The 27,316-nt window shown below is 42.2% G+C and overlaps 1 pseudogene; it reads left to right on the top strand.

Annotated features, from left to right (window-relative positions):
* The window catches only part of LOC144820334 (proteasome subunit beta type-6 pseudogene), a 32,753-nt pseudogene extending 25,305 nt beyond the window's left edge, over positions 1-7,448 (top strand).
* Positions 7,449-27,316: the final 19,868 nt, after the last annotated feature.

Genomic DNA, 27,316 nt, shown 5'->3' with positions numbered 1-27,316 from the left:
TTGTTAAGCTGTTGCCATTTAATTTTGTGAGAAAAGCTTTTCAATTTCCAAACTTTCCCTTTAAACACTTTTGAAAACCTTTCTAAACCTGCAGTTTTCATGTCTTTGATTGTCCCTATCCCAAGTACTTTTTCTTTGCTGTTAGGGTGTCAAACAAAGCACAGCACTCTTTGAAACTTCCAGCCTAGAACAGAAGGCCCTTTTCTTTCAACAGAAAGCTTACACACAGCCTTTCTGTCCTTAAATTTAAAAAGTAGTAATGACAGAATAGGTGACCTAGACTCTGTAATTATTTGCAGGCACACCCTAGTTGTAATCAAGTAATATTCTGGTTGAGTTTTGCACATTTGACACCCTTTAACATTCTATATCACATCACGTGAAGTATTTTTCATATCACCTATGAAGGTCACTCTACCTACTTTAAAAGTGTTCTTCTTTTTCTAACAGCTTAGCAAAAATGCCCAACTATACTACAGTATAAATGTTTAGTGTTAGTTGCTGGCTTTTTTTGATTGAGATGTGAGATTGTGATTTTGACATCTGCAACATGGTGTTCCTTTTTTACGTACAATTTATTTCCAATTGCTGTTCCTATTTTTGTATTTTCCCCTCTGTAATCCCGAAAAAGCCCTCTGCTTCATGTTTCCTTTCACCTGGACATCTGCTTTTGCAATAACATTTTTCAGAGGTTCTTTAAAATATAGCCATAATGTATCCTGTATAGCTTAATTATTAGTATGCATAACAATCTAATCACCGACACATTCATCATGAAGATTGCAACTTATAGCGAGATTTCTTTTAACTAAGCCTTATATAGTCTCACTGGGTTCCTCGTTGCAATGAAAAAACTTTTGTATAGGCACAAATTGATGGTTCGAAATGTGCATTCAAGTCAGAAAGATCATTTAATCACTTTCAAGAGCTCCCAATATTTTCCCATCTGTTCATATAAGCACAATCCCTCAGGACCCAATGCATGTGATAATGTTTTATGTTTCCTTGCTGGAGTAAGAATCAGAGGTCATGCTAAATTATTGAAACATTATTCAAAAAGTACTTTTCCCATTGTTGTCAACCCATAACAGGAACCCTAGGAACTTATAACAAGCGTTAGTAAATGCATTAGTTTCATCTATGTGACTAATAATAGGCTTTTCTTGTTGTAAGTTGTAGCTTGCTAAGTAGTTGTACAATATAAGTTACAGATAGTCTGGTAAAGTGTTATGACTTATTTATGCGCAAAAAGGCAATATAATGTGCTATTACTAGTGGTATTATAAAGTGGGGAGATTATGTAAATGGTGAAGGACAAAGATAACAAAACATATACCTAATAAGTAGACTTGAAAGTGATGCAACTATACGGAGAATAGATAAGGGTGGGTGAAAAAACATGCAAGTACAGTGTAAGGGCTGTTTTTGCAAATCCAAAAAAGCAAGAGACCGAAAACTAGATGAAAAGGTGTTTTTTGGTTATTGTCCATTGTTTGAGCAGCTGTACAATATAAGTCAAAGAAACACACTGAAAGTGAGATTATTGTTTTATTGAGGTGGGCAAGATTTTTTAATTCATTACAGATTTCTCTTACGAAGTTTTTTTAAAATTTTGCACCCACATCTGTTTTTATTATTGCGTAAAAAAACTAAACTTAAACATGAACATAAACTTTGAAACAATAATGAGCATCGCTTTGCTATCCAAGGAATTCCATGAATTAACCTGTCCCAAATATTTCTGTCTTCATCGCTTGATGAACACTGATACTGATCCCCAACATGAGAGCATTCCTTAGATGGATGCGTCCTGACATACCATGCCTTATTATACATATCACCACTTAGCACTGTGGATCCAGGCTTGAGGGAGTGGGGGGAGTTAGAGAATTGTTATATATATCATCACTTAGCACTGTGGATCCAGGGTTGAGGGAGTGGGGGGAGTTAGAGAATTATTGTGTTTACTCATATCTATGCAAAGAAGATACCTTACTGAAAAAAGAACAGCGGCACAAATCCCATATATTCACCTAACACGCTTGCTCACAAAGACAAGCTTTGACACAATGCGACAACAAAGCCCAGTAGCTGGAATTTTCGAATTAACTGCTCTTGAAACTATACAGCCTCCTTTCCCAGCCAGTAGAAGGAACAGGCTCCAATCACAAAACTCGAGGAATACTTTTAGAACAGGCCCATGACTGTGTTTACAGTCCAAGACTCTGCAGCAGTTGTCTGGTGCTGTAATGTTACACAGAAACTGTTCCAAAGGATAAAGGAGGTTAAAACAGCCCTTCATAGCACCATGGAGCGGGTCCGTGTAAAGCACTGGAATAACTTTGTTCTGGTTTACGCTACATTATGTGCAAACAACAAACACATGACTGTAATGACAGAGGTATTGTTATTGTTTGGGCTGATTATGACCGTTGCCCACCACCATCTCGGTATATGTTGCTGTCACTCGAACACCTATGATGTTCTTTTTGTTTCCGACTTTTACCTCACTTACTAGTAGGGCTTGCCTATGTGCTTTGGCATGATCTTATGCCTTCTTGCATACTGCTTTTGCTTCTTTTCGGGCCTAGAGGCCTATGCTCGAGCGAAGCCATCTTCTTTTCTGACACTATTCTGCCGAGCTCTTTCAGGTGAAAGGTAATGTTTTAGTTTTCATGTGCTGTTCGCTAGCAATGAACCAGCAGGGACCGGTTCTTATCGGTGGAATATATTCTCTTCGCGCCGGAGACGCAACAAACGCTTGGCCAGCTGCTGTTGTGTGCCTGGTACGAGGTGGTACAGGAATCTTGTGAGAACGATAGGTGGGTTCTTCTAGAAGCTTCGAGAAAGAGACGTACTCTATATTAGTGAAAGCGGGTCCAAGTGAGAGAGAGTTGCTGATCTGGCTGTTTTGATGATCTGATGAAGCATCACGCTGCAGACGTGTAGTCGTGTTTGTGGAGCAGAGAGTCCTGACCCAATCAGAAGAGGGACAGAGCGTTGGATCCTAATAAAGAATGCCTAATATGGCGAGACGTTCCATATAACTTTCTAACTATATCTTTCATTTTTCAGGTTCTATGTATGTGTATGTGTTAATGAATGATTGTGATATTTAGTTATTTCTTTTATTTGCCTTGTCATCCTTTTATCATGTAATAAAGTCCCCTTGAATTATACATTAGTGTCCTTATTTCTTGTGGAGGAAGACGGGACCCCTTTTTGACCAAGTGCTTACGGAGGGACGGTTTAATTCCCCTCGAATGGGTAATTGCTGATTCGGAAGGGAGATGGTCTCTAAAACAGGAGCATTCAAATTACAAGTAAACTTACCCCCAATATAGTGCAAGAGGTATGTACTGATTTTCACCGAAAGGTGTTGATGTCGCGATTGCCGAATTGATTCCCCGGAAGGGTGCTGATTTCGCGTTGCTTTGCTGATTCACCGGAAGGTGTTGCTGTCGCGATTGCTGATTTGATTCCCCAGAAGGGTGCTGATATAATTCCCCAGAAGGGTGCTGATTTCGCTTTGCTTTGCTGATTCACCGGAAGGTGTTGCTGTCGCGATCGCTGATTTGATTCCCCAGAAGGGTGCTGATGTAATTCCCCGGAAGGGTTCTGATATCGCGTTGCCTTGCTGATTACGTTGCTATACATATCCTCGGAGCTATGATTTAATATATCTTTATTATTTCTTTCTTCTATTATATCTTTAGTTATTAGTATTATTCCTTTCTTAGGTAAGTATTATGAAAGTGTGGTGTTTGCAGGCATTCTAAGAAGGGACTGTGATGAGTAATGACCCCATAGACCCTATATTTAGCTAAGACACCCGATTGTGAGGAAAATATCGGCCATTACAATGACACAGTAGAAAAACAATTGTATTAGCGTCAAACACATGACACCGAAAAAATTCTATTTTTTTAGCAGAAAAATATCCTAAGGAATGTGAAAATTAGTTAAAAGTTCCACCCTCTAAATGTGTGCAGCCAAGGGAAGATAAGTATCGGTAAACAGTAACTGCTGTGCAGCCTTAACGCAAAGACTCTTGGGCCCGGTACCACTACACCTACTGCACCATTCAAATCATGACGCTAGTGTCTGCAAGATACCTGCACATATGACTGCCTGTTTAGTAGTAACATTTAGTAAAAATCTGTATTTAGTGGGGGACCCTAGAGCTTTTGGTCCCAGTACTACTGCACCTGCTGCACCATTTAAATCAAAGCAGTTTTAATTGCAATTGTGACTGCCTATTTAGTAGTAAAATATAGAAATATTAGGTGTTTAGAGGAGTTCTGCCAACTTTAGGGCCCAGTGCCACTGGGCCTGCTGCACCATTCAAAACATGACCCTATTGCCTGCAAGGTAACTGCACTTGTGACTGCCTGTTTAGTGGTAAATTATAACAATATTTGGTGTTTAGAGGGGTTCCTAGAGCTTTGGGCCCCGTTTTAACTGCACCTGCTGCACCATTCAAATCATGACCCTAGTTCCTGCAAGATAACTGCATTTGTGACTGTTTAGTAGTCAAAGTTAGCAATAATCTGGATTTAGCTAGGTCCCTAGAACGTTTGACCACTGTGCCACTGCACCATTTCAATCATGACCCTATTGCTTGCAAGTTAACTGCACTTGTGACTGCCTGTTTAGTAGTAAAATATAGCAATATTTGGTGTTTAGAGGAGTTCCTATAGCTTTGGGCTCACTGTCACTGCACCTGCTGCACCATTGAAATCATGGCCATAGCACCTGCAAGATAACTGAACTAAAGACTATTTGGTGTTTAGAGGAGTTCTGACAACTTTTGGCCCAGTGCCACTACATCTACTGCACCATTCAAGTCATGGCCCGAGAGCCGCAAGATACCTACACTTGTAAATGCCTGTTTAGTTGTAAAATATAGCAATAATCGGTGTTTAGTGGGGGGCCTAGAGCTTTTGGTCCTAGTGCCACTGCACCTGCTGCACCATTGAAATAATGACCCTAGTATGTGCTAGATAACTGCACTTATGACTGCCTGTTTAGTAGTAAAAGTTAGCAATAATCTGTATTTAATGGGGTCCTTAGAGCTTTTGACTACAGTGCCACTGAACTTGCTGCACTGTTCATATCATGCCTAGTTTAACTGCAATGTAACTGCAATTGTGACTGCTTGTTTAATAGTAAAATAGAGCAATATCAGCTGTTCAGAGGAGTTCGAGCAACTTTTGGGCCCGGTGCCACTGCACCTGCTGCACCATTCTAACCATGACCCTAGTGCCTGTAAGATAACTACATTGGTGACTGGGTGTTTTGTAGTAAAATACAGCAATAGTTGGTGTTTTTGAGGAGTTATGACAACTTTTGGCCCCAGTGACACTGCACCTGCTGCACCATTTCAATCATGGCCCTATTGCCTGCAAAGTAAATTGCACTTGTGACTGCCTGTTTAGTAGTAAAATATAGCAATAGTTATTATTTAAAGGGGTTCCTAGAGCGTTGGGCCCCAGTGTAACTGCACCTGCTGCATCATTGAAATCATGAGCCTAGTAGCTGCAAGGTAACTGCACTGGTCACTGTTTGGTGTTTACAGGAGTTCTGACAACTTTTGTCCCCAGTGTCACTGCACCTTCTGCGCCATTTAATTCACGACCCTAGAGCCTGCAAGATACCTGCGCTTGTGACTGCCTGTTTATTTGTAAAATACAGCAATAATCAGTACAAATCACAGTGAAACAGCGAGCCTATAAATCAGCCGCACCTCCCTCGTAATAACCCAAATAGAGTCCAAAGGTCAATAGTTTTAAGCCAAGTGGCAGGCACTTCCACTTGCTTCCGCTGTTTCCAGAGAGCGATCCAAAGACCAAGGCAAATCCTTCCACAAATGTGGAGTGCACCACCTACACCAGTTTCCACAGTAAGTTAGTCCACCATGTCCATACAGTATATCATATGTTCTTTATGTCTCACAAGAAGTAGCATAAAAACAGCCAACGCGTTTCGTCCACTACCTGTGGATTTCATCAGAGCATGATAAATTATCATATTGGTATCGCTGATGTGTCGCCAAAGAATCTTCTTAATAAACAGTCTTTACTGAGGTGCCTAGAGCTTTTGCTCCGGTGTCACTGCACTTGCTGCACCACTGAAATCATGACCCTAGTGCCTGCTAGATAACTGCACTTATGACGACTTCCTGTTTAGTTCTAAAATTGAACAATAATCTGTATTTAGTGGGGTATCTAAAGCTTTGACCACAGTGCCACTGCACCTGCTGCACCATTCAAATCATGTCCCTTTTAACTGCAAGGTAATTGCAATTGTGACTGCCCGTTTAGTAGTAAAATATAGCAATATTATCTGTTTCGAGGAGTTCTGATAACTTTTGGGCCCGGTGCCACTGCACCTCCTGCACCATTGAAATCATGACCCTACTGCCTGCAACATAACTGCATTTGTGTCTGGCTGTTTAGTAGTAACAGTTAGCAATAATCTGTGTTTAGTGAGGTCCCTAGAGCTTTTGATGACAGTGCCACTGAACCTGCTGCACCATTGAAACCATGCCCCTTTTAACTGCAAGGTAACTGCAACTGTGACTGCCTGTTTTGAAGTAAAATATAGCATAATTAGGTGTTTAGAGAAGTTCTGACAACTTTTGGCCCCGGTGCCACTGCACCTGCTGCACCATTTCAATCATGACCCTATTGCCTGCGAGGTATCTGCACATATGACTGCCTGTTGAATAGTTAAACATACCAATATTCGTGTTCATTGGTGTGCCTAGAGCTTTTAACTGCGAGGTAATTGCAATTGTGACTCAGCACAAGATTGCGGCCGTAATGATGCAGCAGCAGTGGGGATCAAGTGCAGCCCCGCCTGGGAGCCGGACCGACCTCTGCCCCAATTGGATGTGGCGGGAAGTCAGTACTGAGACCACAATTATGGCTGTGGAGTTTATGGGAGTTGTCATTAGAGCGTACTCTCAAACCACCACTAGAGCTTAAATCGCAAATACGCAAGCCATTGCTGCTGTGGTAACCTACCAGCTTGGATTCCATAGCATTGAGCTCAGCGAGCCCCCTCTGATTCACACCGCTGCCAACCTCTTCAAGGAGATGTGCTACAGGTGTCGGGAGGATCTCATGGCAGGAATTCTTGTAGCTGGATGGGACTCCAGGAAAGAAAGGCAGGTTTATAGTGTTCCCCTGGGTGGAATGATGGTGCGTCAAACCCTTTTCCATTGGTGGCTCCAGCAGTTCCTACATCTATGGTTTTGTGGACTCCTCTTACAATCCAGGAATGATAAAAGAAGAGTGCTTGACTTTTACTGCCAATGCTGTTGCTTTGGCAAAGGAACGAGATGGCTCCAGTGGTGGTGTGATTTGTTGGCTGCAATTACAGAAGCGGGAATCGAACGGAAAGTCATCCTTAGCAATGAGTGGCTTTACTTCAATATTGATTGAGAGACATTCTCCCCTAACTCTTCAAATTTGTCCCATGTTCGCTGTCCTTGCGGTGCAGCTGGACCATCTTTTGAGTTCTTTATTTTGTTATTTTGATGTGTTAAAATAAATGAACTGTTTAGTAGTAAAATATAGCAATATTATGTGCTTAGGGTCTGGTGCCACTGCACCTGCTGCACCATTCAAAACATGACCCTATTGCTAGTGGCGTAACAAAGGCCCCCACGGCCCCCGCCGTGCTGGGGGTCCGATGTCCAGGGGGCACCCTCAGCATACTACCCTGATGTGACTTCTCCTGCTGAGTCCGGAGGGGGGCCCTCCATGTAGTTTGCAGGGGGAGCCCTCAAGTTTAGTTACGCTAGTGCCTATTGCCTGCAAGATATGTGCCCTTATGACTGCCTGTTTAGTAGTAAACTATAGCAATATTGGTGTTTAAAGGGGTACCTAGAGCTTTGGGCCCCAGTGTAACTGCACCTACTGTACCATTGAAATCATGACCCTTGTGCCTGCAAGGTAACCACACTTGTGACTGTCTATTTAGTAGTAAAATTCTGCAATACTATGTGTTTAGTGGGGTCCCTAGAGCTTTTGTCTTCAGTGCCCCTGCACCTGCTGCACTATTTAAATCAAGCCCATTTTTTATTGCAGGGTAACTGGAATTGTGACTGCCTTTTTAGTAGTAAAATATAGCAATATTAAGTGTTTAGAGGGAAAGATAACAAAATGTAAACAGTAAATGGTGTGTAGCATTAACCAAAAGTAAAATTGTTCTAACCACCAACGCGGATGGGAATGAGTAGTTAGGCAACAGGACACTGATAAGAGAGACATAGAAGGGAGAACAGGCTACAACCAATAGAAACGGAGGAAAGTAAACTGGCAAGCATACCGACCAATATTAAAATGAAGGTGGGATGTAAGTCCCTTCCAAGATATACAATTGATTTCACAAGCACAGCGTGAAACCTAAAAATAGTTGCGGAAGCTTCAAAGTTAACTGTTGTACTGATGCCATATTTTTATACTTTGGTTGATAGCTAAATATAAATTAAATCCCCTTCTATGTTTTTCTTTTCCCAAATATAACATGTCTTGCCATACATCAGTAAAGTAAATTGATCCCGCTGCTTCAGTTTGCTGCTGCGTAGTGCACAACCATGCTTGCTCAGCTTGCACTGTTTGATTTCACATAGCTGTGTCAGCTCAGGCGGTGACGTGAGGTCACTACCCACATTGTTAACATCTGCAGCTCTCACGCATGATGTGATCTGAAACAAGAGACTTTCTCACAAGGCTGTTTGCGAAGGGTGGTAAGAATACGCAACTTCTCTGGTGAGCCAGGGGCTGACGAAGGAGGTGCTTACTAGGGAAACTCAAAAAACCACAGTGGTGGTTAGCAACTGTCTCACAACTATTTAGTTGTATGGTTCCTCAATCATAGTTTTACCACCGTTCTCCCTTTCCTATACCTTTGTTTTTTTCACATTCCTTCTATCACAATTGTGTGTTTTGTTCTTTCACTTATTGGATTCTTTGACTACTCTGCACTACTGTCTGTACTTACTGGCGTCCTGTCCTCCTGTTCCTGCATCCTCCAGTCCCTGGATTCTCTCATCTCTATGTTCTCCAACAGTATAAGGTTTTCTCCTACAGTCACCAAGTTCTCCGATTTATGCGAAGGATTTCCGGTACTTGTTTGGCTCGCTACCGAGATTCCTCTAGTGAGACCTAATAAGTTGCACACTGGAGTATTCTGTATCCAAGGGCATAATTGTGTGTTCTTGCTAATGCTGACATTTACATACGCATAATGAATAAATCTGGTAGTTTCTGTGTTGGATATACCTTGGCCTGACAAGACATACCTATCTGAGCTGCAACCATTCCATCAAGGAGAAGTCACTTTCTGTTCTTTCTCTCTCGCTCTTGATTCCATAGAGAGCAGTATTTTCCTAGCCTTTTGTACAACTTGTGCTCAGGTATCTTTCTTGGTGTGGAGGCTCGAGGATTAACATTGAAATAGTAATCCACCAATACAAGACACTCACAGCTTTCAAGACTCAAAATCAAATGAATTATGTTTCTAATCCCATCCAGACTTTGGCACATGAGGATTTGGAAGAAGCTAGACAATAAAGACCTTTCTAATTAAGTACAATCATCAAAATAGAAACCAAGAAGGAAGTTCCAGCGACCAATATTTTATGAGCAAATTCTAAAGCCATAACTTCTAAGAATCTTCCCAGTACAAGAAGCATTCTAATTATATTTCAGAAGCAACTCTGCCTTCTCCTGAAAAATATGACGACGATCCTCAGAAATGTCAAGCCTTTATGGCTCAAGGTAAAATACAATTCATAACTCAAAGTCAAGCATTTCCCACAGAAATATCCAAAGAAATGTTTATTCTTTCACATTTAATAGGATGAGACTTAACATGCTCCACCGTCTATATGATTAACAACCGCCCAAATGTAAATAACTTACCAGTTTCTGGCGCTCTTCGCACAAGTCTTTGATCAAAGACAAACAGAACAGTCAGCTCATATGGGATTAATAGTCTTGAGGCAGGGAAATTGTGAATTAGTGTCCTGTATTAGTCATTTTCCACAATTTCGGGCAGAAGCCAAATGGATGGATGAGTCCGCTCTGGCAGCTTTTTATAATGGCCTTCATGAGCAACTAATAGACACATTATCTGTTGTGGTCAAGCAACCTTCCATTAATGATGTATTAATTAACCTACCCTTTTGGATAGTGGCTCAACACTGGAACAAAGATTGACTTCTACTTATATGACCATAAGACTAACCAAGAGGTTTGCAGAACAACCCATGCATCCTGTTTCCCATATGACCAGGATGACCAGGATGGAAAGAGAGGAAACACAAATAATTCCTTTTTTTATATTTCGGCAGAGAGAGACTTTTTGTAATTATCTGTCCTCCATTACAGGGGAAATTAATTGCTCAGTCATGACCGGCAAATCTAGAGTGAACTTACATCATTCTCCATTGTTTGCAACCAATAGAGCTCATATTCATGTAATAGTTACTGTTACTATATAACAAGCACCAGTAACAACTATAGCGATGATCGACTGTGGGGCTTCAGCATGCATTATCTCCTGAAGGTATCTGTCAGAGGTTTGTCATAAATCCCCTAGGCTCACCCGCATGACTGTTGACTTTGAAAGCAAACTCAAGAGACCACTGGCATGACCCTTGTTAGACAGTCTACAATACATTCATTGTCACACAACAAGCTAGTTAGATTGGTACCTGGCCGTTTGTCCTGAAGAATACCCATTCAAATTATATTGTGGTTTGAAACATCGACAGAGTATTAACTTGGTCACCCATCATGTGTATCAGTCATGTTTCTATGTTGTGTTTAATGGAAAATTAATAAAACGGCATATGTGGAAAATGTCACCCATAGACTGTTGGACGCCTTAGCCTTGAACCTATACGTGTCTGTTCTTTTGATTAAATCTAGTTTATGTGACCAGTGTGGGTTGTATATCATTTTCCAAGCACCTTTCACATTTTTTTTACCCTTTCTCTTGCACTATGTCTTTCCTGGGAGCACCTATTACCAAACCTGTCTGTTGGTTTTTTTCTTTGTCCACAGATATATGTATATGTTACTATTGAAACGCCTTTCATTAATTGATATGTTGAAATTTGCTTTGGCACTCTTTGCGACTCCCAGAGACAAGATAGCTTTCTAATGAATCTGGAGGGAACATTGTGTACTAAGTACGGCTATTACGAATACCTGTTTATACCTTTCATCCTGTGCAACCCCCCCATCAGTTATCCCACAGTTCATCAATGACATGTTTCGAGACATTTTAGATACTTTTATGGTCATGTATTTGAACGAAATTTTGTATTATGAGAAACACTTGTATAACTAAGGTAACATAAGAGCAAGATTCTTCTCAGACTATGTCAAAATTCAGCGATCTAAGAAGCAGAGAAATGTATTTTTAAAGCTCAACAGCCATCCTTTTTAGGGTGTTATCTTGGACAAAGGTGTTCAAACGGACCTCAGTAAAGCAGGTCTGAAAGATTATGTGTTTTGCCAATTTTTATAGAGATTTTCCTTTTTTTTAAAGCAAATTTGTAATGATTTCACAAAGGAATACACCAGCATTGTATCATAAACCCATGAAAGTCGTGGATTACATATGAGACTCTGCGCAACCCATCGGACAGATACCATTAAAATACAGTTATTTGACAAATAGACAGTCCCGTCAACGATCAGCCCACCTCCCCCAACCATTTCCCCCACAATCTGCGATATTTCTTGGGGCACCCACGTGCGTCATACATAACCTTCTCCTGCGTGGCGCACCAGTCCACTCCAGTCCGCCATCTTCCGACACTCGGGGGCTCAGGGCATTTCCATGAGGCCCGATGTCTCTCTTAGCAACCACCAATGCTGTAGTTAGAAATACTTTATTGTTCCTAGACCCATCTAACCCATCAGTAATACCCAGGAGTGTGTGCTTCGGGTCATGGGGGACCTCCCACCCCAAGATTTCAGTAAGCTCGTCCTCTATTTCCCTCCAGAGCCGCGCCAGGTCGGGACAGGCCCACACCATGTGAAGGAAGTCCGCCGGATCGTGACCGCATCTAGTACAGGCTGGGCCGGACTAAACACAGCCCGATGGAGGCGCGCGGGGGTGAGATATGCTGCGTGTAACTAGTAGAGCTGGACCAGGCGCAGCCTAGCGGATGCGGTGACTGTTCTAGGAGCCATAAGGGCATCACGCCAGTCCTCTTCCTCTAGGGGCCAACCGAGGCCTCCCACTGAGCCCGCAGTTGGTCTAAGGAGGTGGGAGCATTATTAATAAGTGTACGATAGACACGTGAGATGTCACCCTTCCCCAGGTCCCCAAACATCTGAGCTTCAGGTGGGCTGTGGCGGGGAGCCGTGTGCCAGTTGTAAGGTGTGGGCAAAGGGCATATCGCAGCTGCAGGTACCTATAGAATTGTGATTGGCACTGTGAAAATCTGTTTTGGAGGTCTCCAAAAGAACGCAAATGGTCCCCCACCCACACGTCTCCCAGCTGCGAAACACCTATGAGGTCCCAAGCCTTGAAACCCTGCAGTTCGTTCACTTCTTTGAGCCAGGTCCCATTCCACAACGGAGTACGCTGTGTCAGCGTGTGTGTCTACATGGTGTGCCGCAGTGCAGCCCTCCAGGCCAGCAACACCGAGCGCGTCACCTCGGGGAAGCGAGTGGAAATAGGGGCTCCGTACATCATAGACTGAATCTTAGAAAGGCCCAGCTCTCCCAACTCGAGCCTATAGGCTGGGTCTGACCAACCCCCATTGAACCAGTAATGTAAGGAGAGAAGTCGCGTAGCAAGGTAATATAAATTTTGATGAGTCATTCCTAGGCCCCCGTCAAACGAAGGGATCCTACAAGTATTCAGCGCCAGTCAGGACCTACCTTTCCCCCACAAAAACCTGGAGGCTATACAATCTAGTTCGCCAAACCAAGTTTTAGGAAAACACAAGGGGGTGTTTTGAAGAACGTAAAGGAAGCGGGGGAGGACCATCATTTGACAAAGGGCCACCCTTCCCATGGGGTTCAGGGGCAGCGACTGCCACTTCTGGAGGTCCACATTGGCACGTTTCACCAGAGGAGTAACGTTGAGGACCCAGCTCAGCTAAAAATATTTAAAAGATTGACGGCAAAGAGGTATTACAGATTGCCAGTCAAAGCATTCTGTGGACAGATGAAGGGGGACCAGAACCGATTTATCAGGGTTCAGCTGGAGCTCGGAGACCCGTTCGAAGGAGTGCAAAATGCGAAGACAATGCTGTCCCGATTGGGCAGGATCTGCTACGTAGATGAGGACGTCGTCCGCATATAAGGCAATTTGTCCGGCTTGGTGTTGGGCCATTCCCACCCCCGCACGTGCTCACACGACCGCATCAGGGACACCAAGCCCACATCAGGGACGCCAAGGGCTCCATCGCCAAAGCGAATTGCAGAGGGGAAAGTGGACAGCCCTACCTTGATCCCCTGCGAATAGAGGAGGGTTCCGATAGGACCACATTTACAAGGACTCGAGCTCTCGGGAAGGCATACAGAACCCTGACCATGGCTCGGAACCAGGGACTGAGGCCCATCCTCTTCGAGACGTCTCTGAGAAACCCTCAATCCACTGAGTCGAAAGCCTTCTCGAAGTCTACCAGAGGAATCGCCAGGTATGGCGTTAGGAGGTGACGGTGGGCCAGAGTGGATTGCAATCTACAAAGACAATGCAGGGTTCCACGTTAGGGCATGAACCCGCACTGGTCGGGATGAACCGGTGTGGATAAGTGGGGTTTAAGCCGCTGGGCGAGTATTGTGTCGTACACTTTGATCTCTGTGTTAATGAGTGAAATTGGGCGGTAATCAGCACAACGGACGAGGGCGGCTGGGATTAGGCAGAACCACAATGGTGTCCATGTCCGTTTCACAAGGGAAGGAGCCCTTCTCCACCACCTCCTGATACAGCCCCACCAGGTGGGGTATAAGCATGTCCCGATAGTGTGCATAATATTCCTGGGGGAGACCATATGGACCCAGTGTTTTGCCGGAGGAGAGAAGGTCGATCGCCTCCCTAATCTCCTCGCAGGTGATAGGGCGGTCAAGGTCAGCTTGGGTGGTGGGGCTACACAGGGGAGGCTGCCACCGCCATCCACCAGCAAATCCGAGAGCGAGAAGGTGGTAGGTCAGGCCTCATAGAGCTGATGGTAGTAAATGGCAAAGGCCTGTGCCATATCCATAGGGGAGGTGCACAGCGAACCGTCCTGTGCCACAATCTCGGGGATTATGCGATTCGCCCTAGGGTATGTAGCAAGGTTCTGGTCACCCCAACCGTACACCCTAGTCACGGATGAGCGCCAAAGGAGTTTGGCCTCGTCCAGCGACAGCTGCTTGATCTCTGAGCGAAGCCGGGCTAGAAGTCTCGTATCGGAAGCATCAAGGGATCGGGCCGGGGTACGCCCCAGGCGCAGAGCCCGCGCCTCCCGCATGGTAATTTGCTCCAATTGGACCTGCCGTTGGATCTTGAGCTGGCCCTTAGTGACCCCGCTAATCGTGGCCTTGCCCACCTTCCTGGCTGAGGAGACAGACCCTTAGTTAGAAAGGAAGTAAAGCCTGAGTTCCCGCCCCACCACCTTCCGAAACTCTTTATCCTGAAGGAACCAGGCCTTTAACCTCCATGTCCGACGGGCAAAGGCGGGGGGGACCTGTACGGATCACCACTGGGGAATGATCGGAGATACCTCTTGGGAGAAGTGAGACGTCTTGAATCAGGAGGCAGTCCTTTGATGGAACAAAGATGGTGTTGATGTGAAGAACTTTGTAAATTTCGCTCTCAGGGAATACTTACTAATATAACAAAGAACTTGGCACAGAAGCTGAAATATGAAAAAGACATCTTTATTAAATACAATTAAGTGAGGCTACGTCACCCAACTGCCTTAGCAATTGAATGATGCAGTCTGCGGAATGGTCTCAGCACAGACCTTTTATACCATTTATTATGCCCTAGGCACACATTTTCTCTTTGAAGTACATTATTGTTGGTCACTCCCAGGACGTGCACACAAAGCTCTGTATGATGACAAACCCACTTTTCAGTTTGTCCAGCCCAAAATTAATCATCAAACAAACCCATAATAAACATTCTTCTTTAGACAAGCTGGACAAGAGACCCATAATGAAAAGGCCCGCAGCCCACATCATAAATAGACCATAAAGAAGGAACAGAAACAGATAGGAGCAAGATAAAGAGGTGTGTGCGTGTAAAATACACATTGCAATGTCCTGCTCTTTGATCTCTATCTGACCAGCTGCCTAACAAGGAACTGGCTCAACGAGGTCAGCCTCGGGCAAGGGAGTCAGCTTTCGCCAGGTCATGCAGGAGTCAGCACAAACCCATGCTAAGGTTATGTCCTTAAATACTTGTTCTGCCACAGTGAGGGCCTACTGTAAGGGCAATCCACAAAATGGCCGCCATTCACAAAATGGAAGCCAAGGGTACCAAGACGAAAATGACGATTTGTCGGTGAAATCGTTACTGGAATATGACGAAAATGCTTGTACATAGTGTACTAGCCATTCTCGGTCTTTTGATACCAAAATCGTCATGCTACGACAAAGTTTATTACACGAGTCCAGAATTTTCAGTACCACAGACGCTCCTTTTGCCCTTACATAGGCAATAACCTATACTCACGCTAGTCTGAGTCCAGGTCTATATTTATCAAATCATCAAGATGTTGCTGAAGCATAATCCTATTACTTAGCGACTCTCTCGGGACAGGTCTCCTTACACACGCAGTAGCACAAAGGCCATATATGGCAGGACCAAATAGGGAATGCCTCTATCTGTAGTATGTGGTACAAGACCACACACCCAACAATTAGTGATGTTCACTACTAACTGGTGTCGATGCAGAAACTGTACAACAAGAATTATCAGTAAACTCTGACCTCCTAACTAGTCCATATTCAGGTAAAATCTGGAAAGTATGCAAAGAAGTAGAAGTAGGAAGAGACATAGGTTGGGAGGTGGGTACAGATGTGAATTGGGCAGCAAAAACAATACAACCCATAAAAGACAATGCCATGTTTAAAAAAACACTAGAAAACACGTCATTAGGAACATATAGACAAAGTATTGACCGCTATTACAAATAAATCATAATTTTCCACAACCCTAAGCAAAAGGTAAATCCTAAAATTATCTAGTAACATTTTAGGTCTTCCTATGCCTTTCTGTAGTTCATTATATGTTCAAGTGAAACAGTGGTGACCCTCATTAATGCTCTGAGGTGAAAAGGGGATACTCTTTCACAGAAAATGGACTTTATTCTGCTTTTACTAAACAGAATACTACTTTAAAATAATGCCAGCAGAACAATAAAATCATTCTCCTAACACGTAGTCTATACAATCACACGGAAACCTCTTGTGAAACCAACTATGCCCAGAGTCTGTTCAAAAAGCCTCTCTGGCAGACTTCTATTGTCCAATCAAGTCTGCTCCCGTTGTTGCATGAGCCTTTGGATTCAGGCCTCCCATGCTCTTGATGTTCAGTATCTGTTGGAGTGCCCTCCTGGCAAACACTCATAGCTCATTCACAAAGTCTCAATGTCTATAGGCTGTGCACCGTATCTCTCCTCTGCGGCAGACACTACTGATATTGTGCGCTTCATTGGTCAATGGGCACAGATCATCTTGGGCAGACCCGGGACCATTCTAAGACTCCAACACTCATCATTCAGTGTCAGAGGACGCTCAGGCCGCTCTTTCATGGGCACCAGAATGGAGTGCCTTTTGCCACTCTTGGATCCTCCGGTGCACTGCACTACTGTTGAAGCAAAGGAAAAAGGGGTGCGTGTGTGGCCAAAAACTCAGGCCAAGGGGCTCAAGGGACTGCACACTGTCAGAGGTTAACCAGCACATAACAGACGCTCTTTTGCACTGCTCAGGGGACTGCACACTGTCAGAGGTTAACCAGCACATAACAGGCGCTCTTTTGCACTGAAATCTCAAGGGACTGTGGCAAAACCAGCTCCTTCTTCTTTTCTGATGTTGAACGCCTTCTGATGAAGCAAGTGCGATGCTTTAAACAGTTCATTGTACAACAAGTGGACTGCAAACAGGTGGCCTGCGATCTTCAAAGGAGTGGCCACACGCCATGGGACAATTCTGCGTTGAAATAGACTGTCATTCTTAAAGGCAATACAAAAACAAAGGCAATAGGCAAAACAGTGCCTCTAGGCTCTTCAATTGGGTTTCCGTGTGAGAGCATATCTTTCATCATCATAGCGACATGGGAATTCTATCTGAATGGATGTCCTCACACATAGTGGCATCGTATAATTGGGTAAACACATTTTATCTCAATTATTACATATAAGTGTTCCTAAAATCCTCATCTAGAACATCTCAAAAGCGGGATCACATACATATTATCATAATAATTGTGCATCAGGTGGGACTATGCAATACAAAAGCTAATTATCAAGATGTGGAAACAAATGACAAGAACTAGAGAGTCCTGCTATTTCCATTATTTAAAATACATCTGGTTCATTAAAATTAAAGCAGCAGAAAAAGGAACTAAAGACCAAATTAGAATAGGCATTGAATTTGTCATATTAAAAAAAACGTAATGTGTCTCCTATTGAGGTGGAAAGCTTATCTTACTATAGTATTGAGTCAGTTAATCAGTCCTAACAGTCCTAACAGTTAGGCTGGAAAAACATCAGATTAGGTCTAAAGAAAATTCTTAGAAACCAGTCTAGTTATGCAACAGGGAATTATACATAAAATGGGGGTCCATGGTACATTACTGAAATCTGAAAGTGCAAACCTGAACACACTAATAATAAATAAAAGTTGACTGGTGAAAGGAATACAGAAAAGAGAATAGGACACAGCTAAAATCCCCAATAACTAGGCCTGATGTGCTTGGGTGATAGTCAGGCATGTGACAAAAAATTAAACCTGGTTTCTTTTATGGTCCAGAGCCATAGGAAGGCCACTTAGGAAGCAGAATAAAAGTGACTAATGTGATATAGAAATTAGGTCACCATGTACAAGAGTCACAAATCTATAATTTATCCTTACGTCCAATCAGGATATATAATTTTAGGGCTGCCTGTTCCTTACAGAAAAGGGCAGTATCGTGACTACAAATGACACAATTTGCTGTTTATTTTTCTTCAATACTTATAGCCAAATTTGACATACACTGGTGAAGTGTTGTCTGTCTGGTTCACAATATGTAAAGAAAATCATATCTGTGAATTTTAGTATCAGCGAAACTTTTACCCAACTGTTGACAGCGACACGTATCGTCATACATGTCCCTCACAACAACACAGGTGAATTTGTAATAATTTCTTAAGCGGCAACATACAACATAAAACATGCAAAAACGCACAAAACGGACGTCAAGCCATCAGATATATTCGCTGTAAAACGATAGCATATATAAATGAGCGGTGACGCATAATACCGTGTAAGGATACCCTCCTGTTTGACAGTAGATCACCAATAGTGGGTATCTGCTGTCAAATACAACTTTCGGACACACAGAACCAGCAAGAAAAATTAATGATAGAACGAAATACACAAGCATGAAAAACGCATGGACATTTCTTTTCAAAGGAGTTGCGCAAAAAAAAAAAAATCTCATTTCAACCAACCAAACTCACGTGTCTTGTATTGCTTAAAATCCCCCAGGCAATCCATGAATGATCTGTGAGCAGAAGCGAAAAGGAAAAAAAATACACAGCACACAGAAGAGAGACATTTCTTATAATAAACAGACATCAATTGTAACTTTTAAGCAGAAGACAAAACATGATACATATTAAGAAACACAAAAATAAATTTCCATTACTTAACTGTTACCATCTTGTCAGTCACCTTGCAACATGAAGCCTTTTTAACTTTTAGATGTAAAATCCTTTCCCTGACACCTAAAATTAGTCTTGTGCCACAATCTCCATGATAAAAAAACTTCTTAATTAGTAAATCGTTCTTACTTATTCATGTAGGCTTCAAAATTTTAGTAAAAGGCTGCATCCTATTTTTTTTGTCTAAGACTTAATGCAACACTTCGTTTTCTGTCAAATAAAAACGACTAGCAGACATTATTTTGTAGAGCAAAAATACAAATGTCATGATGTTGGGACTTTTAAAGAAACCTTTCAAGAAACCTTTTTTATATTTCCCTTTGGAATTAAGTCTTTAACTTTAAACCTGAAATTCCACCTTTCAGAGGCCTGTTTAGCAATGTTATTCTGCATTTCACAGAGACAAGGCTCGAATTTAAAAGGTCACAATGTCAACATGACAAAGACAGAAGGCCTACTACATTTACTGTGAAGTGTTCACACATACCAGTTTTTAGAACAAATGTTTGGTACCACCCTATACAATGGTACTCATTTTAGCAACCTAACATTGATGAACGTCTGAAATGGGCCCCGCTAAATTTAGAACCTTCAACCCTGATATTAAACACAAACCTCTGCACCGGGCACATTGGCTCACCTAGCTATGAAAAACAATCTCAATAACAACCCGCAAGTTTGTATTATACCCAAATGTATGCATTTACTGAAGCCAGAGACACTTTCACTATGGTAAATGACAAGAATCTGTGTTAAAACCCCATTTACCTCAATTTCGACTTTTATCTTTGGGGCACTTAAAAATAAATATCCTATAATTGTTTTACATATTAATCATCCTCAGGATGTTCTTTACACGTTACAGATATTTGACATTAGTCATATCTCATGTAAATCCTTGGAAAAATGAGTTTTTTACACCTGCGCCAAGTGAAAACCAACATGCAAATTACCTAATTACACCGTAACACATAACTTAAATCAAATTTTAATACTAGGAGGTCATAGTATGAGTATTAAGCTTTATAAATATCAAAAAACGATTTTAAAAAGCACTTATTTTTTTCTCAAATAATTTATCCATAATTAATAATTTTTCGTTCAATGAAACCAATTATCTGTTTTTATGATAACTCCACATATAAAGGTAAGCTGCATCCCTTGCCTATCATTTTTAGATGCATTCATTTATGCGCCTACGCACAAAAAGCCTAACTTAAAACATGACATTTTTCGCGCCATTTTTAAAGGGCAATCAGTATTTTCAACAGAACCAAAAATATACTTTGAAAAAGATGTTTTAAGAGAGGAAAACCGTATTTGGAATGTCTTCCAGTGATACAAAGTGATGAACCTTATTTTTGTAACCCTCTAAAACACTATTCTGAAATGAAAAAAAAAATCCAACTGTGCTAAGTCCTGGGCTAAATAAACATTCCAATATTATTCATGGTCTTTGAAAAACAACATCTGCTGCCTTAATGGCAGGAAAGGCCCTGCACAAGGCTGAAACTGAAACCTGGGCACGCTTTCAGTCTTACTGAAAACAGACATTTAACGTTTTTTTTAAAAATGCGCGTGCAAAAAGATGCATTTAAATCTAGCAAGAAAAAATTCACTTTTTTAAAAAAGTGTTTGCCTTTTACATGTACACAATGCATGTAAGTAAAAAAAAAAAACTACAAATTCGTTTTGCTACAAAAGACACAATTATTTTTGAGGCCTTCATATTCCTAGTGAATGTGAATTTTAACTTATCTTATCTATTTTAAGCATTTAACAGTTTGCACATATGCGTTTTTGATTAGTCTGTAAATTAAATAGCAACATATAGCGATTTTAGCATGTGACATAGTAAATTGCTGGAGTGTTATTTAATTTCTACTTAATATTAATTCATCTGACATTTTTCTTAACAGACTGAAAACATCAAGACACCTACAAACACACATTGAGAGCTCATTGCAGACATAAAGAGAAAGTATTCAAACACTCAGGACACACAATACAGCGCTGTAAGCTATTACTGAAGTTACACTAATGAGAAAAACCACATAGACATTGAAACACACATTGAACCCACAAATCGACACTCAGGACGAAAACAAAGCCATTTGTAAATACTAGCTGTGAGTCATATTTACAAGAAGCACGTCGCAATAGGGTTCCAAAAGACTGCAAAAAACATAGCCCAACAGACTGCTGTATGTGCACGAAGCCACAATACACTTAATTCACTAGCTTTGGCTGGCAGAACACCAAAAATCGTTCTGCATATCTCCATTCAATAAAACTGCGCAGAACAAAGGATCCTTGTTTTGTATTATGTCATATTTTAATTCCCTGGGGATACAAAATCACCAAGGAAGAAATATGTTTTTAAATCTAAACCTATTTAGATATCCCCTTTAGGGGAAGCCGGCTAATCCAAACGTATACAAAGTTGGCCAACACAAATCTCCAAATTTGCTAAGATCAGGCATCTTATAGCTCACTAATCTAGCTTCAAACTTCAAGGGGCTATCTCTATCGATACACTCGTAAATATACAAGACCCTCGGTTTTTGAAAATTGCAATATTCAAATAAAAACTAAGGACAAATCAACTAAGAACCAATCAAAATCTAAGAATAAAAGAACAAAGGACTGGGAGCGACCCACTTATACTTAACTCTTACTTTTACTAATCAAAATATTATCCGGATTCTAACTGTCAAGTGCTACATGACCTAATGGTCTTTTTAAGAATACTCACGCCAAAAAGGTTATCAGTCAGGAGTGACATCATGTGGAGGATCAAAAATCAGGAAGGTCAGAAATATACTGGGCTGCAGAATTAAAGAATCTCCAGAATCCCCGTGCACAGAGTACCTTCTTAGTAGAATCTTGTTCTGTCCTTCTCAGTTTATTTCAGTCTCCTGGCACGATCACTCCCACAGAAAGTCACTTCTCTGATGATTCCCGCGTTAGGGCGCCAACTGAAGAACTTTGTAAATTTCGTTCTCAGGGAATACTTACTAATATAACAAAGAACTTGGCACAGAAGCTGAAATATGAAAAAGACATCTTTATGAAATACAATTAAGTGAGGCTACGTCACCCAACTGCCTTAGCAATTGAATGAGGCAGTCTGCTGAATGGTCTCAGCACAGACCTTTTATACCATTTATTATGCCATAGGCACACATTTTCTCTTTGAAGTACATTATTGTTGGTCACTCCCAGGACGTGCACACAAAGCACTGTATGATGACAAACCCACTTTTCAGTTTGTCCAGCCCAAAATTAATCATCAAACAAACCCATAATAAACATTGTTTTTTAGACAAGCTGGACAAGACCCATAATGAAAAGGCCCGCAGCCCACATCATAAATAGACCATAAAGAAGGAACAGAAACAGATAGGAGCAAGATAAAGGGGTGTGTGCGTGTACAATAAACATTGCAATGTCCTGCTCTTTGATCCCTATCTGACCAGCTGCCTAACAAGGAACTGGCTCAACGAGGTCAGCCTCGGGCAAGGGAGTCAGCTTTCGCCAGGTCATGCAGGAGTCAGCACAAACCCATGCTAAGGTTATGTCCTTAAATACTTGTTCTGCCACAGTGAGGGCCTACTGTAAGGGCAATCCACAAAATGGCTGCCGTTCACAAAATGGAAGCCAAGGGTACCAGGACGAAAATGACGATTTCGAGGTGAAATCGTTACTGGAATATGACGAAAATGCTTGTACATTGTGTACTAGCCATTCTCGGTCTTTTGATACCAAAATCGTCATGCTACGACAAAGTTTATTACACGAGTCCAGAATTTTCAGTACCACAGATGCATGCCTGAGTGTGGTGCTCCACTGAGGTGCGTGTAAATTGTCTAGAGTGCGGGTGCCAAACATGCCAGGCATCACATACACCCAGGGATTCAGCCCTCGCCACCAGCTGTTTTGCTTGTGCAATCCTGCTAGGGGTGGGGGCCAGTTGTGTCCAGGTCATGTGCGGAGACTGCATTGAAATCGCCCCCAAGGAAAGTGGGACCCGGAGGCCAGGAAGCCTGAAGGCCAGCAAATTTGGTTAGGGTAGCGTTCAGCATTGGAGGGGGGGAATAGAGTGATATGAGGTTGAGGCGATGACCATTCAGCTTGCCACTAAGGGCCACCAAGGTGCCCTGGGCATTGAGGGTCGTCTGTACTGTAACAAAGGGAAGGGAGCGCTTCACCAGAATCGCTACCCCGCGAGAGTTGTGAGTGAACCCCGAATGCCAGGCTCTATCATACCCGTATCGCACCAAAAAGGGGAAATGGTTTCCCAACAGGTGTGATTCTTGCAGCAACAGAATGTGCACCCCCAAACGCTGTGCATACCGTAGGACAGCCATGTGTTTGAAACGATCCAAGAAACCATTAACATTCCAAGACATGATACACAGGGAGGTGGTTAGCGATGGTGCGTCAGGCATAACGGCTGTAATAGTGTGGTAGTGGGTCCCTATGGGAGGAGCATGGCAGTTGAGGCGGACATCGTCTGGCTTACCAAGGTGTCTGGAGTGGAGTCTACATGTCCCAGTTTGCGCCAACTAGAGTGTTGTGTGAGTGCTGGTGTGACAAAACTAAAAAACAAGATAAACAAAATTAAGAAAAAACATTCGGGGCAATGGCCCTGCCTCCCCAATCCCCCATACACTTCAGGAACGGAAGCATCTGTCGCCCCAACAATAAACTAGTGAATGAACACCCAAACTACAATGCTTAGAAATGGGAAAGCGTGGAGGACCCCTCCTCTTGTCAGGATGTGCTTGAACGAGTCCATCAGTAAGAAGGAAATGTTTCGATGTGTGAGGGCCGTCTCCGGCCGCGAAGCCAAGACCGCAGGCAGAGACCCCCTCAGGCAGGGTCCTTCAGGAGCATCGGGCTGTGGGAGAGATCTGTGTTTTTATAGAGAGTTTATAGACAAATCCTCACACATTGTGAAACCTATTACTGAGCTAACCAAGCAAGACCAGCTGTTTGTGTGTGAACCTAAACAAAGAAAAAGTTGTCATGATATTAAAAGAGGCTTTTACATCTGCTTCTGTCCTGCTGCACCCTGATTGTGCAAGACCTTCTTTTGTAGCAATGTATGCCTTGTACTTTGTAATTGGTGCCCTGCTTTCACAAGAATGTCCAGAAACGGAACATAGATCAAGTAGCTTACATCCCAGAAGCAGCGAACCTGCTATTATATGGCTCTATCGGCGGGTTCTATCAAAGAGATATCATGCCTATACAGAGCGCTGCGTGCAGATGGACTGCGACCACTGGAGATGCTCCGACTCCAATGGGAGGGGGACTTAGGTACCCATACCGACCAAAGAGTTTAATAGCAAACTAACTAGGACACCGAAAATGTCCAGAAATGCTTGCTTCAAATGAATAAGCTACTATGTCCTACACAGGACATACCTGACCCCTGAACGAGTGAGCAGATACTTTCATGTGCAAGATGCTGCCTGCAAAAAGATGTGACGCACTGCAGACCATATGGTGCATATGTTCTGGGAATGCCCTCAGTTAAAAGAATTCTGGACACAGGTGGTACAAACAGTGGGTGAGGTCATAGACAAAGAACTAACATGCACTCCAGCACGCTGCCTACTGGGTTGGTTCCCACATTCGACCAATGCAAAGGTTACAAGCAGATTCCAAGACCTGGCATACAGCTTGGCTAAGATGGAGATAACCAAGAATTGGAGTGCGAGAGGGGCCCTAGGATAGCTACCTGGCGAAGTAAGTTCCTGAGGTGGGCAAGCTGCGAGGGTCGAGTAATGATGCAGGAGGCTAAAAGAGGGCTACGAAATATAGAGATACCAAGGGCCGGGGAGGCATTGGTACAGGACCTAGAATATCCAGAACCAGAGCCCCCAGACGATGAGGCAAAGACCGCATAGGGTGGGATCCCCTGACATGGACACGCCAACCATAATTAATATGCACTGAAATACCAACTATCACACAAATATTGATAGCATACCACGCTGGAGCCACCCCACCCTACACACACACGACTAGAGAAGTACTAACACTTTTCACCCATCTTCACGCGCGAAGAGCCAACAATAGATGACTCAGGGGGAGTGAAAGGGGAACTCCTTTTGTTTTTGTTATTAGTGCATAATTACTTGAGAACACATATGACTTGTTGGTATAACAAAGGAACAAAGTGAAATGTGAGAAAACTACTTTCAAATCAAACAATGTGCCCTATGATTATGTACTAAGCTGATGCAACGAAGAATAAAATTAATAAAATCTGTTTAAAAAAAAACAAAAAAACATCAAGTAGCTTTCCATTTACAGTCTTACTTCCTTTTGCAAATTCACTGTTACATTTTGGTCGGACCAAGTAAATCAGAATTATTTTGAAAGAGCATGACCTTTGCTACTTAGGAATTCCTGTTGTTTACTAGTTTTTTCACAATTCCATTACATCACATACCGAACAGCTAAAAAGCATGGAAAGACAGATGCTTTTTCTTGGCAAGGAAAGGAAGACTCACTAAGGGCCATAGGTGTCAAGCCTTTTTCCCGTTCGCAAACGGGCCGATTATCAGAATATGCCTGTTTGCGAATGGGAAAAAGCCTTTTGGGATGTATCATCCCAAAAGGCCATCGCAAAATAGAGAATCGCAAAATTTGTGATTCTCTATTTTGCTAATGCAATTAAGGAACTGCAAATTGCGATTCCTTAAATGCAATTCTAGAAGGACCAGAAATTTGCTATTTGGCCTTAAGGAATCGCAAATTACCACCAACTTCAAGTTGGTGGTAATTTGCGATTTTCTAGAAAAAAAGCGCAGTTTTGCTTTTTTTAAAGTGCAATTTGACGTACATACATGCCCTTAGGGCTTGTATGTGCGCAAAATGTGCACACATGCATATTTCAGGGGTGCAATAGGGTGTCCTTTTGGCACCCTTGCAACCTGGAAATTGCATTCTCAATTTGCGATTCTCTAATTGGTAATCTCAAATTGAGAATGCCATCCCATTCATTCTTATGGGCCTCCTAGCCCATAGGGATGAATAGGAAGGTATTCCTTATTTGCAAACCTCAATTTGCGATTCGCAAATAAGGAATATGTAGGATTCGCAAAATTTTTTGCAAATCCTACATACATTGTATTTTGCGATTCTCTAATTGCGATTCCCAAAAAATCGCAATTTGAGAATCCCAAACTCTTTTTTGATACATATGGCCCTAAGTTAAAAGCAGATCCTTTGAAAAGGAAGATATATCAAGGACGCTAAATTCATGAGTGCAAAGGTATTCGTCTGTGAAAGAAGTTCAAGCTATAACAATTATGCTACAACACTCCCTGTGCTGGACATTTTTGAGGTATGAAATACTCTGAACTTAATAAATAATTTCTTCTTGTGGCCTAGATTCAGAACAAAGCTACTTTTCACAGTACAGTTGGAATATGTGGACCAATACCCACACAGCCCCAGTCCAGACTATCAATTGACTTTATTGTCAAATTGCCAGATTCCACAGTATGGACATTTTTAAAGGTTACAATTGACTATCTTTCCAAAATAGCACATTTGATTTCATCACCATGGTTTCCCAAAGATACTGAATTAGCACAGGTCTTTCTGAAATAGATATTTAGACTACATGTACTTCATGAGATTATTATCACTGATAGAGGAACTCAGTTTGTCTCCCGCTCTGGAACATACTGTTAAAACAATTGTGATCAAGGTATCTAGTTACCATCCTCAAACCGATGATCAGATGGAAAGGGAAGTAGAACAGTACTGATGCTATTTTATTTCTGACTATCAGGAAGATGGGGTAACATTGATTCCTTTAGCTATATTCACATATAGGAACGCTACACAAATTTGTTGAGGTTTCCCTTTTACAGTACTTATGGATTACACACCTGTGTTTGGCCTATCTAATTTAGTCTGGTAGACGTGCCCTTTGTACAATTCATTCCACAAGACTTAGCTCAGGTTCCTAAGAGTATGCACTCTCCTAGTTGCTAAGGCCACACATAAAAGGTTTGCTGGCCATCAGAGAGTTCCTTCTTCACAATATTCGGTGGATGATTCATTTTGGCTGTCTACTACACAGTTAGTCATAGCTGGCTCCCATTTTAAGTTCTCGCCATGTTTCGTAGGTCCTTTTCTTATTCAAGGGTTAGTGGGGAAGGCAGCGAGTACATTTTTCCTAATTGACATTTGGAAGAGCTATCCAGTTTTTAAAGTACAGTTGACTAAGGGCCCATTGAGATCCAGGCCTCCACCAGTTATGACACTAGAGCGTCATGCTGAATTTGGAGGTAGCCACCACCTAGACTCCATCTAGAGAGAAGGATTGTTCAAATAGTTATTTACCAGGAAATGTTGAAGCAGTAGGTAGATTTTTTATTTTTTTATTTT

Source organism: Lissotriton helveticus, chromosome 2_1 (assembly GCF_964261635.1).
Source record: "Lissotriton helveticus chromosome 2_1, aLisHel1.1, whole genome shotgun sequence".
Taxonomy (NCBI): Eukaryota; Metazoa; Chordata; class Amphibia; order Caudata; family Salamandridae; genus Lissotriton; species Lissotriton helveticus.
This window is presented reverse-complemented; position numbering and strand designations above follow the sequence as displayed.